The sequence below is a fragment of the Aulostomus chinensis genome, chromosome 4, assembly GCF_037954235.1.
Source record: "Aulostomus chinensis isolate RoL2024-O1b breed Wild chromosome 4, RoL_Achi_v1.0, whole genome shotgun sequence".
NCBI lineage: Eukaryota > Metazoa > Chordata > Actinopteri > Syngnathiformes > Aulostomidae > Aulostomus > Aulostomus chinensis.
This window is the reverse complement of record NC_141323.1, coordinates 28,298,922-28,312,194: the sequence shown is the minus strand read 5'-3', so window position 1 is coordinate 28,312,194 and position 13,273 is coordinate 28,298,922. Positions and strand designations below refer to the sequence as shown.

Below are 13,273 nucleotides of genomic sequence, written 5' to 3'. Positions count from 1 at the left end.
CTAAGCAGGGTCAGGCCTGGATAGTACTTGGATGGAAGACCGCCTGGAAATACCAGTTGCTGTAAGCTTTTTGGTTTCATTGTGAGGAAAGGGCAGCTTTGAGTGTTTGGGGACCAGCATGAGCGAGCTTCCTTCACACACCTTTTCTTGAAGCGCCTTTCTGCAGCTTTGAAATGGAATGTCATGCAGCGTGTAATTTGAAGTAGACAGATTGCAGATGCAGTATTTTTCTCTAGATGACATCAACATTTTTTTCTTTGTATTGACAGGACAACTATTTGGTGTGTAAAAAGACCGTGAGGCTGTTGCACATCACATTTTTTTTGAGGTTGTAAAGTGAGTGAAATGGATATAGAGCCCATGTGTGTGAGAGTCAAGGGCTTACGGCCATACCACTCTGAACACGCCCGATCTCGTCTGATCTCAGAAGCTAAGCAGGGTCGGGCCTGGTTATTACTTGGATGGGAGACCGCCTGGGAATACCAGGTGCTATAAGCTTTTTTGTTTCATTGTGAGGAAAGGGCAGCTTTGAGTGTTTGGGGACCAGCATGAGCGAGCTTCCCTCACACACCTTTTCTTGAAGCGCCCTCTGCAGCTTTGGAATGGAATTTCATGCAGTGGTTAATTTGAAGAAGACAGATGGCAGATGCAGTACTTTTCTCTCGATGACATCAACATTCTTTTCTTTTATTGACAGGACACGTATTTGGCGTGTGAAAAGACCCTGAGGCTGTTGCGCATCACTTTTTTTCTGAGGTTGTAAATTGTGTGAAATGGATATAGAGCCCATGTGTGTCAGAATCAAGGGCTTACGGCCATACCACTCTGAACACGCCCGATCTCGTCTGATCTCGGAAGCTAAGCAGGGTCGAGCCTGGTTAGTACTTGGATGGAAGACCGCCTGGGAATACCAGGTGCTGTAAGCTTTTTTATTTCTTTGTGAGGAAAGGGCAGCTTTGAGTGTTTGGGGACCAGCATGAGCGAACTTCCCTCACACACCTTTTCTTGAAGCGCCCTCCACAGCTTTGGAATGGAATGTCATGCAGTGTGTAATTTGAAGTAGACAGATTGCAGATGCAGTACTTTTCTCTAGATGACATCAACATTTTTTTCTTTGTATTGACAGGACAACTATTTGGTGTGTAAAAAGACTGTGAGGCTGTTGCACATTACATTTTTTTTGAGGTTGTAAAGTGAGTGAAATGGATATAGAGCCCATGTGTGTGAGAGTCAAGGGCTTACGGCCATACCCCTCTGAACACGCCCGATCTCGTCTGATCTCGGAAGCTTAGCAGGGTCGGGCCTGGTTAGTACTTGGATGGAAGGCCGCCTGGGAATACCAGGTGCTGTAAGCTTTTTTGTTTCATTGTGAGGAAAGGGCCGCTTTGAGTCTTTGGGGACCAGCATGAGCGAGCTTCCCTCACACACCTTTTCTTGAAGCGCCCTCTGCAGCTTTGGAATGAAATTTCATGCAGTGGTTAATTTGAAGAAGACAGATGGCAGATGCAGTACTTTTCTCTCGATGACATCAACATTCTTTTCTTTTATTGACATGACACGTATTTGGCGTGTGAAAAGACCCTGAGGCTGTTGCGCATCACTTTTTTTCTGAGGTTGTAAATTGTGTGAAATGGATATTGAGCCCATGTGTGTCAGAGTCAAGGGCTTACGGCCATACCACTCTGAACACGCCCGATCTCGTCTGATCTCGGAAGCTAAGCAGGGTTGGGCCTGGTTAGTACTTGGATAGGAGACCGCCTGGGAATACCAGGTGCTGTCAGCTTTTTTATTTCTTTGTGAGGAAAGGGCAGCTTTGAGTCTTTGGGGACCAGCATGAGCGAGCTTCCCTCACATACCTTTTCTTGAAGCGCCCTCCACAGCTTTGGAATGGAATGTCATGCAGTGGTTAATTTGAAGTAGACAGATGGCAGATGCAGTACTTTTCTCTAGATGACATCAACATTCTTTTCTTTTATTGACAGGACACCTATTTGGCGTGTGAAAAGACCCATAGGCTGTTGCGCTTCACTTTTTTTCTGAGGTTGTAAAGTGAGTGAAATGGATATAGAGCCCATGTGTGTAAGAGTCAAGGGCTTACGGCCATACCACTCTGAACACGCCTGATCTCGTCTGATCTCGGAAGCTAAGCAGGGTCGGGCCTGGTTAGTACTTGGATGGGAGACCGCCTGGGAATACCAGGTGCTGTAAGCTTTTTTGTTTCTTTGTGAGGAAAGGGCAGCTTTGAGTGTTTGGGGACCAGCATGAGCGAGCTTCCCTCACACACCTTTTCTTGAAGCGCCCTCCACAGCTTTCGAATGGAATGTCATGCAGTGTGTAATTTGAAGTAGACAGATTGCAGTTGCAGTACTTTTCTCTAGATGACATCAACATTCTTTTCTTTGTATTGACAGGACAACTATTTGGTGTGTAAAAAGACCGTGAGGCTGTTGCACATCACATTTTTTTTGAGGTTGTAAAGTGAGTGAAATGGATATAGAGCCCATGTGTGTTAGAGTCAGGGGCTTACGGCCATACCATTCTGAACTCGTCTGATCTCGGAAGCTAAGCAGGGTCGGGCCTGGTTAGTACTTGGATGGCAGACCGCCTGGGAATACCTGGTGCTGTAAGCTTTTTTGTTTCTTTGTGAGGAAAGGGCAGCTTTGAGTCTTTGGGGACCAGCATGAGCGAGCTTCCCTCACACACCTTTTCTTGAAGCGCCCTCTGCAGCTTTGGAATGGAATGTCATGCAGTGGTTAATTTGAAGTAGACAGATGGCAGATGCAGTACTTTTCTCTCGATGACATCAACATTCTTTTCTTTTATTGACAGGACACCTATTTAATTTGAAGTAGAAAGATGGCAGATGCAGTGTACTGGGCTTCTCTCTACTCCTCTCTCTCCTCCTATATGTGTCATACATTAATTATACTCATAGGTATTACTAACTTGTCTCCTTTTCTGGAGCCTTTTTGGCTCCTCTCATTCCAGATCTGGGTGCTGCTGGAGGAGGCTGCAGAGCTGAAGAGGCTCAAGCTGCCACCCGTAGCTCCACCTACTCACATCACCGTCTTTCCATCAGTCTCTCTCTCTCTTTATCTCTGTCCCTCTCTTTCCTTCGACATATCCGTCTTCCTCCATTTTCTGTTTTGTTCCTGTTCTCTTTCCCCCCAATCGGTCAAAGCAGAAGGCCGTCCCCATTGAGCCTGGATCTGCTCGATGTTCCTGCCTGTTAAAAGGAAGGTTTTTGTCGCCGCTTTTGCAGGATGTGCTTGCTGATGGAGAATTGTTGGGTGTAGATTCATTGAAGCAGTTTGGTACTGGACCTGCTCTACCTGTAAAGTGTCATGAGATAAGTTTTGTTGTGATTTGGTGCAATATAAATAAAATTAACTTGACCAGTGTCATTTGTGGTCTTTCGTTAATTGCATGCCACATGAAATTATTATTAGTCACTTTTATCTCACATTTGACCTGCAGCTACAGTCTCACAGTGGCAAGACGAGAACACTTCTACTTCTGATGATAACAGTTTGTTCAACAATGAACTTCATCCAGTACCATGTTGTTAAACACTGGAACACCAGCATAGCACCAGAACAGGGACTTTAACCCTGGACCCTCAGATTAAAAGTCTGATGCGCTACCGTCTGAGCTACTCAGGCTCTTCCTTCAGCATTTAGACAGGAAAAGAAACACCTGTGAAGGTCAAACTGCTGCTTTCTTGACTTGTTCAATCCTCCATGTTCAAGTCCACCATGCTTTTGATTGGTTCTGATTCTCTGTGGCAAAATCCAACAAGAGGCTCCAAAAATGTCTTGAATGTCATAAGAATGCACAGGACAAGATGTTCGTTTCCTTCATGTCTGCAGTTCCTCCACTGGAAAGTAAAGTCAATGCTGTTCCTCTGCTGAAACCTGGGATCGGACCAGGGACCTTTAGATCTTCAGTCTAACGCTCTCCCAACTGAGCTGTTTCAGCTCTGAGGGAGGGCCCTGCTTCTCTCATTTTATAATCTCTTCCACTCTCACTAGAACTTAGAGAGGATTTGAGCTTCTGAAGTCATGACACATTGAACAGTTCGACAGGACCATTTTTGATGAATGTCTGAATCAAACAAGCCTCTTTTGTTTGTCTTCTTCCCAGTTGCCTCAACATTGTGTGAGCCAATAATTCCACATCTGTACCAGACACACCTCTGGTTGGTGGGTTTTATGGATCTTTCTGTTCTAACAGTGTCTTTTATCTTAAATATGCCACTTTCACATGAAAACATCAATAACAGGACAATATCAAAACTATTATTGCTGCTGTTGCTGTTGTTGGTTGTGTGTCTGTCTTCCATCCCCCTGTCCCCCTGTCTTTCTCTCTGCTTGTCTTTCACCCTCATCTTGTTCCCATCTTTTTGTCATTCTCTCCCTCATTTCTCTCTGTCTTTTGTCTTTTCTTCTCTATATTTGTCTTCTGCTGCTCCAGGATCAGCTCCTATCACACAGTGGTCCAGAACCATTATGAAGCCTGATCATGAATGTGAGCAAAGCTCTTAGAACAGGCCTGCTGCCACCACAACTAAGATCCTGCAGGTCACTAGAAACTCCAGTGTCCAGCTGACAAGTGGACTTTCCTCTGATCTGTGGTGGTGCTGAGTTTAGCAAACATCTCCAACAAGAAGATGAAGGAGGCCATCAACTCCTCCAAGCTCAACATCTATACTGGCTTTACTGGGAGATCAGGAGGTCAAAGCAGATCTTCACCCTCCACCTCAGATGGTTTCTACTCACAGAGATGAGGGACCAGTTCAAACCAGCTACCTGGAGCTCCCTTAAGCCATTGTCCCCATCAGCTAACATCTGGATCTGGACCTGCACCGGTGCTGATTTGTGTCTTGAGTCCCCAGAGTTTATTGAACCAGAGAAGCTTCAACTGGTGACGGTCGTACAACCAAGTGTGAAGGTGAGCCTGCATTGTCTGATCTGGAGCTAACAGGGGAATTAGCAAGTGCTCTGACTGTTCTAGAGTTGCTGCTTAGTTGAATTTGAATTTATTTGTTGAAATGTTCCAGTTTCTATGAGGTCAGGGAAGATTGGTGTGGATCTAAAGGTCCCTGGTTGGATCCCAGGACATTGTTTTGGCTCATTTGAACATTTTCAAACCCTCGTTGCTCAGATTTTACATGAATTTGATCATGACTTTTGGACAAATGTCTTGTTTATTAATTAAATAATCACTTCAGTTATGAATTTAGTGAGTCACCCAGACTTGGTCAATAACAAAAATTAGTCTGGTTATTATTCAGTTTCCAGTCAGTAGGGACACACGCACACACACACACACACACACACACACACAGCCTGTCTTTGGTATAAAATGGTCTGTCACGTTCACGTTGGAAGATTTCTCTGACTCAATTGTGAATAAAGAGATTCTTCATCTGACACCTGAGTCTTGATCCACTGATTCCTCTGATCCACCTCTTTCTGCTCCAACAAGGCTGACATGGATCAGGTGGGTCCATGTCATCCAATCAGTAGGTTTCTCTTCTCAATTAATTTTCTTCATCCCAGTTTAGATTGATTCTTCTCAGCCTCATGAAGGAGCATCTGATCAGGTGTTTGACTGCTTGTTGGTTGTAATTCCATAGATTTTAATCTCAGATGTTATAGAATTAATTAGAACATCTTAAAGACCTTTGTCCAACACTTGAAACTCACCTGTCTGTGGAGGCCCAACTGGCCTTTGGTAATGAGGTGGTGGATGCATGTGAATGAAATGAGGCTCGTGTTGCTGTGAGGAGCCACTAGAGGGAGACACCTGTCGTTCCTCCCAGCTGACAATGAGGCTTCACAGCTGCATTTGAAGCTGTCCTTTATGAGTCACAACTGTCTTGAGCTCAGGAGCCAAACTCACCGAAAAAATATGCAAGTGGCTTTGGACAAAAGCGTCTGCTCAATGAAATTGTAGGCTTGTAGAATTCTATAAATGTATAATATAATTGTAGAAATGCTCTCTCTCACCACCCCCCAAAGTCTGTGCCAGGGTCTCTGGCCAGTGGTCAATGGCTCCTATCACCTGCCCAGGAAGGATCCAGCTTGCTTGTCTTTGTAATTCTGCACTTATTAGAGACCTGGAAACAAAGGAATGCGGAAAAAGAGAAAATAGGACCTCACACAAATGGGCTTGTGACACAATTTTAAAGAGTTGTGTCAATGTGAATCTTTTACAAATGTGTGTGTGAATGTGGTTGTTGTGGCCGAGTGGTGAAGGCGATGGACTAGAAATCCATTGGGGTCTCCCTGCTCAGGTTGGAGTCCTGCCAACAACGTTAAAGTGTTGATGTTCTGGAGGAGACAACATCTGATCTTTTTAGATCCACGAGTCAAAGGTTTTCTTTAAAGTGCTGCAGCAGCTGAGGATGAGGGAGAGACAGAATTACAAACCATCTTCGTGAGGACATTTTGAAAAATGATTATATTTGCCACAGTTATTATTGACTTGGAACACTGCAAAAATATCCCCTCTCCAAAAACCCTCCTCTTCAACTTTGTACCCAAGTTGTCTCCTCATCAGGCACCACAGTGTCCAGGATGTTCAGTCAAAAAGTCATTAATGATTTTAAAAATGTCCATCAAACACAAAATAAGGCTTCAAATAGGTAAAATCACCATCTGTAGACTGGACCAATATGCTGATGTGATCCTTTGATTAGTTTAGGATCAGTCAGAGATCAAAGACTGAAGCAGGAGATCAATGCTCAGAACCCAGAGATCAAAGACAGAATTCAGACATCAGAGAAAGAATTCAGACATCAAACACATACCTGATGGAGGCTCCACCCCCCCCCCCCAGACAGTTTCCATGTAAGTCGTAAGTTTTATTTTTAAAGCGCCAAATCACAACAAGTGTTATCTTCTTTTTATTCTTTTTATTAAAGATTGAAGCTCCATACAAGACAGTTTGTAGACAAGAACATCACAGCCTGGGAAGCTTTCACTTCTTTTGATGGACAGCTTTGATTTCAGGTTCTACCTCTGTAAAATTGAAAGTAAAGTAAATGAAGCACCTGTGAAGGTAAAACTGATGATGTCATGACTTGTTCAGTCCTCCAACGTTAAAGTCCAACAAGCTTTTGATTGTCTCTGATTCTCTGTGGCAAAATCCAACAAGAGGAAACAGAAAATCTTGAGGTTGTCTCACTTTTTTTTTTTAAAGAAACTCTGCATAGGACAGTGATAGGATGCTTGTTTCCTTGGATGAAAAAGTCTGGTACTCTCATCTTCTTAAACATTTACTTGTTCAATCAGGACAAGAGAATCTGAGCTTGGATGTCATTTTGTAGTAAAAGGTGAATTAAACTTGTAAACATCAGCTGGTGTTCACTCTGATGATGTATCGATGGTCTGTATTCTGCCTTCTGTAGCACAATGCTGCTGGGAAGAAGCCTGATTATGTCAGAGTTGTGTTCAGTGGCTCCTGCTGGGTCCATTTCTGACAAATAGGCTCCAAAGAGTTCAGGTGTTTAAAAGCTCAGGGTTGCTGTCAGCAGACGAGGTGGCTGAGTGGTTAAGGCGATGGACTGCTAATCCATTGTGCTCTGCACGCGTGGGTTTGAATCCCATCCTCGTCGTGAGCGACTCTGGTTTCTACTCCAACATTATGGAATTACTGTGAGGCTTTTAACTGACACAGATACCAGTTGAGTCAACTTCCCTTTCACAACCTGACCAAAACAACTCAGACACCCAGAGCTCACATGTGTCAATCACCTCTGTAGAAGATCCCGCCCCCACAGAGCTATAAATCCTCCCATCAGTGAAGAAAACTGAAGACGCCTCTTGGATGAGAGCTGAAGCATCTTCAAGAAACCTGAAATAGTCCACTTGGTACATTTAAATAATTCTACAATTTCTTTCAGCTTTCGTCCAAAGCCACGTGCATGTATCACATGTATATAATATATATGTGATACTCTTTCATCTACTCATGAACCAAAAATGCAGTCTAATACCAGTAAATTTGTGCAGAAAAATGTCATTTGTGCTCCTTCTTTTATGTATTTGTTTATTTAGTATTTTTTAATGTATTTTCTTTCAATTCACATTTTGTCCATTAACTTCATAATCACTCTTCACAGTCGCCATCTCATCACATGACTAAAGTTTGGGTTCTGTATTGGTGGTAAAATATCCTTCCATGCCCCTCACTAGTTTGCACACAGAAAAGCATATTTTACTGGTTTCAAATCTCTTAGTGTGTTCTCTCTGTTAAACCAGCTGTGGCAGCTTTCATTGTGTGATTGATTTTAAAATATAAATATGGAACAGAACCATTGGAAGAAGATGTCAGGACATTTGAAGGAATGTAAATCTCCTCTTGAAATGTTGCAGTGTGCAGCTGAGACTCTCTGGCAGTGGCACAAGGAGCCACAATGGCAGAACCTGGACCCTCCTGGAGGAGAACCACAGGTGAGGGCCTTCTTGGCTCCAGATTGATGGAAATCAAGTGTCTGAGGCTGTTAGCAGCCATGAAGTTGATCTGGTTGGGCACTGGTATTTTTTCTTGCTGCAGCTCAGGAGTGATTCAGGAGAAGAGTTTCAGAACAGCCAAGGTTGGGGACTGGAATTTTCAAATTTCCCCTGGAACCAGACAAACTTGGGAGGTAAAACCTCCAATCATAGCCACTCAGATGCAGCAGCAGAAAGAAGCTGTCATCTACCCTGACAGTCAGAGCATCAAGTCAAGAAAACATCAACCATCTTGTAGTTCCAAACCTTCACCTGTCAGATTCAGCTACTTCTTATTGTGGGACTTTAAATTTGAACACAATGGAATTTGGACAAGGAGTTTTCCTTCAAGTCAGAACATCATCGTCCAGCCTCCAACCAGAGGTCCATCAGTTATCATGGGAGCCACATGTGGAGTCTGGATTCTTTTCTAGAATGTGACGGCAATGACAGTCCTGCCAAGTGACATCACTGACATGAATGGATGACTTCAGTCACATGACTGGATGACTTCAGTCACATGAATGGATGGCTTCAGTCACGTGACGGGATGGCTTCAGTCACATGACTGGATGATTTGAAAATTTTGTTGTTGGCCTCTGGACCTTTTTTAAATCAGTAGTTGACCACAGGTAGCTTAGCCAACTGTTAACTAATTAACTTTTAGTCCAGACAATGAATGTGGGTTGACAGTTATTCATACACAGTCTTTGGTTTCAGATGCAGCCTCAACTGAGACTCCTGGTTCAGAGGATGGGTTTGTTTGCTGTCAGGTTGCCACCTTTTAGAAATGAAAATCAGGGACGCCCACCACGGCTCCTGGGGGCCATGACCACCAGGGGCCTGACTCCCATGAGGTGGGTGCCCACAGCAGTGGTGTGTTTTATTTTGTAGGTGTTTTTAGTCAAGGGGTGATCAAGAAAGCAATTCCTCCTACTTAAAGCTTGAAATGCTTTATCACCAATAAACACATTCTTTATTGTTCAACACTGAACTGCACAATTAAGTTTTAAAATACAAACTCAATAAATGGAGAACTTTATGTGACTTAAGTTCATAACACATCAGCAGGTTTCCCTCCCTTCTTTTTCCAAGTCTCCTTCTTGTTCCTCCTTGCAGCTCTGGGGAACTCTTGGTCTCTCAAAGCCCTGTTGGAAAACTCTGAACAGGACTGCTCAAAGTTGAGAGTGATCACTCCTTTGAGCTCCATGGAGCTCCTGTTCCTGCAGTCACTCCATTTCTGCTTTTCATTTTGTGTTTGTATTAAAGTTCTATTGCTGAAAAAAAAGAGAATTTTTTGCCTTTTTGTTGAAGTAAATATATGAGGGTCGAAACTGACCCATAACACCATGGATGTTACAATAGTTAATAATATTAAAATGAAGAATAAATCAAACCAATCCATGTCAGAGATGTGTTCTAACACCCCTCAGTAATGGTCAGGAAACACAACAACATTTTGTTTATTTCTATGATTTTCTGGAGGTTCATTTGATCATTTTTTTAACTGAAATCGAGGGTTTACTGACTAAAAAAAGGTCCAGAGGCCCACAACAAAATATTCCAATCAATATTTCCATGGATAAGGAAGCCTAACAAGGTAACCAGGAGATGGGAAACAACTTGGATGATAGAAAATTGTTTTTAGTTTATTTTACAGCTGATTGAAGACGAGGGTCAAAACTGACCCGTTAACATCAGAGATGGGAACAGAAAGCTAACACAAGAGGAAGGTTGAAGCTATGAAAAAGGAGTTTGATAAAAATCTTGAACTGACAGTAGAAATATCCTTTTGTGTGTTTACCTTTGTTGACAGAAGTCACTTTAGCTTGGCAGTGAAAAGAATCTCTGCTAGCTTGACAAATAAGTGCACAAACTAGGTTCAAGCTGGACTTTGGACACTGGTATCTGCAACACCTCCCATCAACTCCTAATCTAGCATCTCTGCTGTGGCTCAAACTATTTTACAGAACATTTGACAGACCTGTGGAGCAGTGAGGACAAACATGAGTTGATCCACATGATCCACTGAAGCACCATTTTACCCTGCCACTGAGGTCACCAACATGAGCTGGAGTTGGGACTCTTGAACTGAACCTGGGATCACAGCGACACCTACTGCTGCAAAATGGAACAGCAACATTGAACCCAAGTACAGGATTGGAGGGAGACTGATGGTCGCTGTTTGGGTTTTTGAAGAACAAGGAGGGCGTTGGTTCAAGCTGGATTCTCAGAGACTATTTCCCCAACCTCTACATTGGCATCTACACTGTCATCCAGTCATGTGACTGAAGTCATCCATTCATGTCAGTGATGTCACTTGGCAGGACTGTCATTGCCTTCACATTCTAGAAAAGAACCCAGACTCCACATTTCCTCCTATCTATTATTGTGTCCCACCCTCCTGGTCCTTACTCTGAATTCTCAGAGTTTATATCCAGTTCAGTCTTCAAAACAGATGAAGTCATGAGTGTAGATAAATTTCCTTTTCTCCACTGATTATATGTCAAGGTTTGTGTGTGGGGGTGGAGCCTATCCAAGCAGCCTTCGGACAAGAGGCGGGGTTCATCCTGGACATGTCACCAGTCCATCACAGGGCCAACACATACAGGCAGACAACCATTCACACTCACAGCCACACCTACGGTCAATTTAGAGTATCAATCAGCCTCGTCCCCTCTTGATGTCTTTGGACTGTGGGAGGAAGCTGGAGTACCAGAGAGAACCCACACAGACACAGGGAGAACATGCAGACTCCACACAGCTGGGGCTCGAATCTGGAACCTTCTTGCTGTGAGGCCACAGTGCTGACCACTGCACCATTGTGTCCCCTGAAAATGCCACCAGATCGTTTGGATTGTCTATAAAATCAAGTACACATGAACATGAAGAGGTCTTCACAGGGCTGGTGGTGCAATGGATAGCATGACTGACTACTGTCAGAAGATTCTAGCTTCAACTCCTGGCTCGCTCACTTAAAATTTTATACTGAGAAGCTTTCACACCTGAAGTGTGAACCACTGCTAAAAGTCCCTGAAATCCTCCAAGGTTTCCTCCTTGTCTGCTGTAAACATGAACACATGCATGGATCCTGCTACCTCTCACATGTTAAGCTGGCACTTGACAGTGACAGCAGGAGAACAAGAAATCCCAGTGTGTCATCAACATTTCCTGGAAACTAAATGACAGAAGCCAGTGGCGGCTGGTGAAAAAAATTCTTGGTGGGGCTGGTGTGCCAAAAACATTTCCGTGCCTAGTCTAGTATAATCATTCAAAAAGAGCAGCCGGACAATTATTAAATGTTTTAAAATAGTATTTACTTTCCTTCTTAAAATCGACAGTTTCAAAGACAAAAAAAACCAACAACAATTTACAACTACAGTCAATTTTATGAGATCAAATATTATACAATGATGTTAACTTTACAGAAGGTGATTTGAGCTTAATCTATACAATACAAATCAACAATGTGTGTGTCTCTCTCTCTCTGTCTCTCTCTTTGTTCATCTGTGTCTGTCTCTGTCTCCTTCTCTGTGTCTCCGTCTTTGTGTCCTTTTCTCTGTGTCTCTATCTCTGTTTGTTTGTCTCTTAGTGTGTCTGTCTCTCTCTGTCTCTCTCTCTTTGTGTCCGTCTCTCTTTCTCTCTTCCTCTACCTGTCTCTCTCCCTCTGTCTCTCTGTCTATTTGTTTCAGTCTTTCTGGGTGTGTGTTCGAATTCAGCAGTCATTTGTACAGGAACTTTGCTCGTCTCTCTTTCTGGGAGGCAAATTTCTCAATGACCCTGGTGTTGAAACCAGGAATGTTTCGTGTCAGTTTTTTCTCAGTGGAGAGCATAGCCAGAGCGTTGAGCCGATCTTGTGCCATGGTATTTGTAAGAAAAGTTTTTATCCTCTTCAAAGTGGAGAAGCACCTCTCAGATTCTGACGTTGTCATTGGTGTGGTGATGAGGATGTTGAGCAGACTTACAGTTTCAGTGAACGTGTCTTGAAGGTTATTTTCCATCAAAACCTGATAGAGAGCCAGTGCACCACTGCAACTCTGAAACTCTTCGTTCCCGTAGATCAGAGACAGCTCTGTTTGAAGTCTGGCCTTGTCCAATGAGGGATAGGCTTCCACTGTGGTTTTCAGTGCTGAATCTGGGAACTTTCGGCTGTGCTGTGGGAACAGGTCTCCTTGCAGGAGTGTGGCGCTGACAAGATGCTTGGTGAAACTAAATCTCTCCTTGGCATGGCTCACAATGGTGTCACATACCTATGCAATGATATAATTATACAAAATAGGAATTATTGCATCTTCACTTGTCTTAATACATTGACCTGATGAGCTAGCCTATATTATGTAATAAACATACTGTAATGATTCACATCATCATAAAACAATATACATTTAAGTCTGGACCACTGTATCATATGGCCAACATCTTATTTTGATTTTATTTAATAATGTGATTCAAATCACACTAAGAAGCAAGTTCTTACCTCCAGTGCCAAATGGTGCAGTGTGTCTTCTCCCAAGGTTCTGCGTCTCTTTGCGGGTGGCTCCTGAGCAGGTCCCCTGAACTCCTCATCCTCAGCCAGAGTAGGCACATCCTCCCTGACCCAACACATAAGTTTCATGAGTAAGTTCTAAAAACTGGTTAGGGATACATTAACAAAACCAAAGGTGGATGTCATTACTGTCAATTATATTATACAGATAAATCAATGCTTTAAATAAGATGATATATAAGCATTTAAGTCTACATATACAGAGAAATTGAGGTTAGGCTACAAATTA

At 43.1% G+C, this 13,273-nt stretch overlaps 4 non-coding genes and 2 pseudogenes across 4 annotated transcripts; all 6 read left to right on the top strand.

Moving 5' to 3' along the window:
- The first annotated feature begins 379 nt into the window (after nucleotides 1-379).
- LOC147265263 (5S ribosomal RNA) lies at nucleotides 380-498 on the top strand (annotated as a pseudogene).
- Nucleotides 499-807: 309 nt separating this feature from the next.
- Nucleotides 808-926, top strand: LOC147265262 (5S ribosomal RNA). The gene has a single exon (XR_015113568.1). It is a non-coding gene; the product is annotated as a 5S ribosomal RNA (ribosomal RNA).
- Nucleotides 927-1,236: 310 nt separating this feature from the next.
- LOC147265261 (5S ribosomal RNA) lies at nucleotides 1,237-1,355 on the top strand. Its single transcript, XR_015115061.1, has one exon. It is a non-coding gene; the product is annotated as a 5S ribosomal RNA (ribosomal RNA).
- A 309-nt stretch (nucleotides 1,356-1,664) lies between these two features.
- On the top strand, nucleotides 1,665-1,783 carry LOC147265260 (5S ribosomal RNA). The gene has a single exon (XR_015113584.1). It is a non-coding gene; the product is annotated as a 5S ribosomal RNA (ribosomal RNA).
- Nucleotides 1,784-2,092: 309 nt separating this feature from the next.
- On the top strand, nucleotides 2,093-2,211 carry LOC147265259 (5S ribosomal RNA). Its single transcript, XR_015115595.1, has one exon. It is a non-coding gene; the product is annotated as a 5S ribosomal RNA (ribosomal RNA).
- Nucleotides 2,212-2,521: 310 nt separating this feature from the next.
- On the top strand, nucleotides 2,522-2,630 carry LOC147265258 (5S ribosomal RNA; annotated as a pseudogene).
- Nucleotides 2,631-13,273: the final 10,643 nt, after the last annotated feature.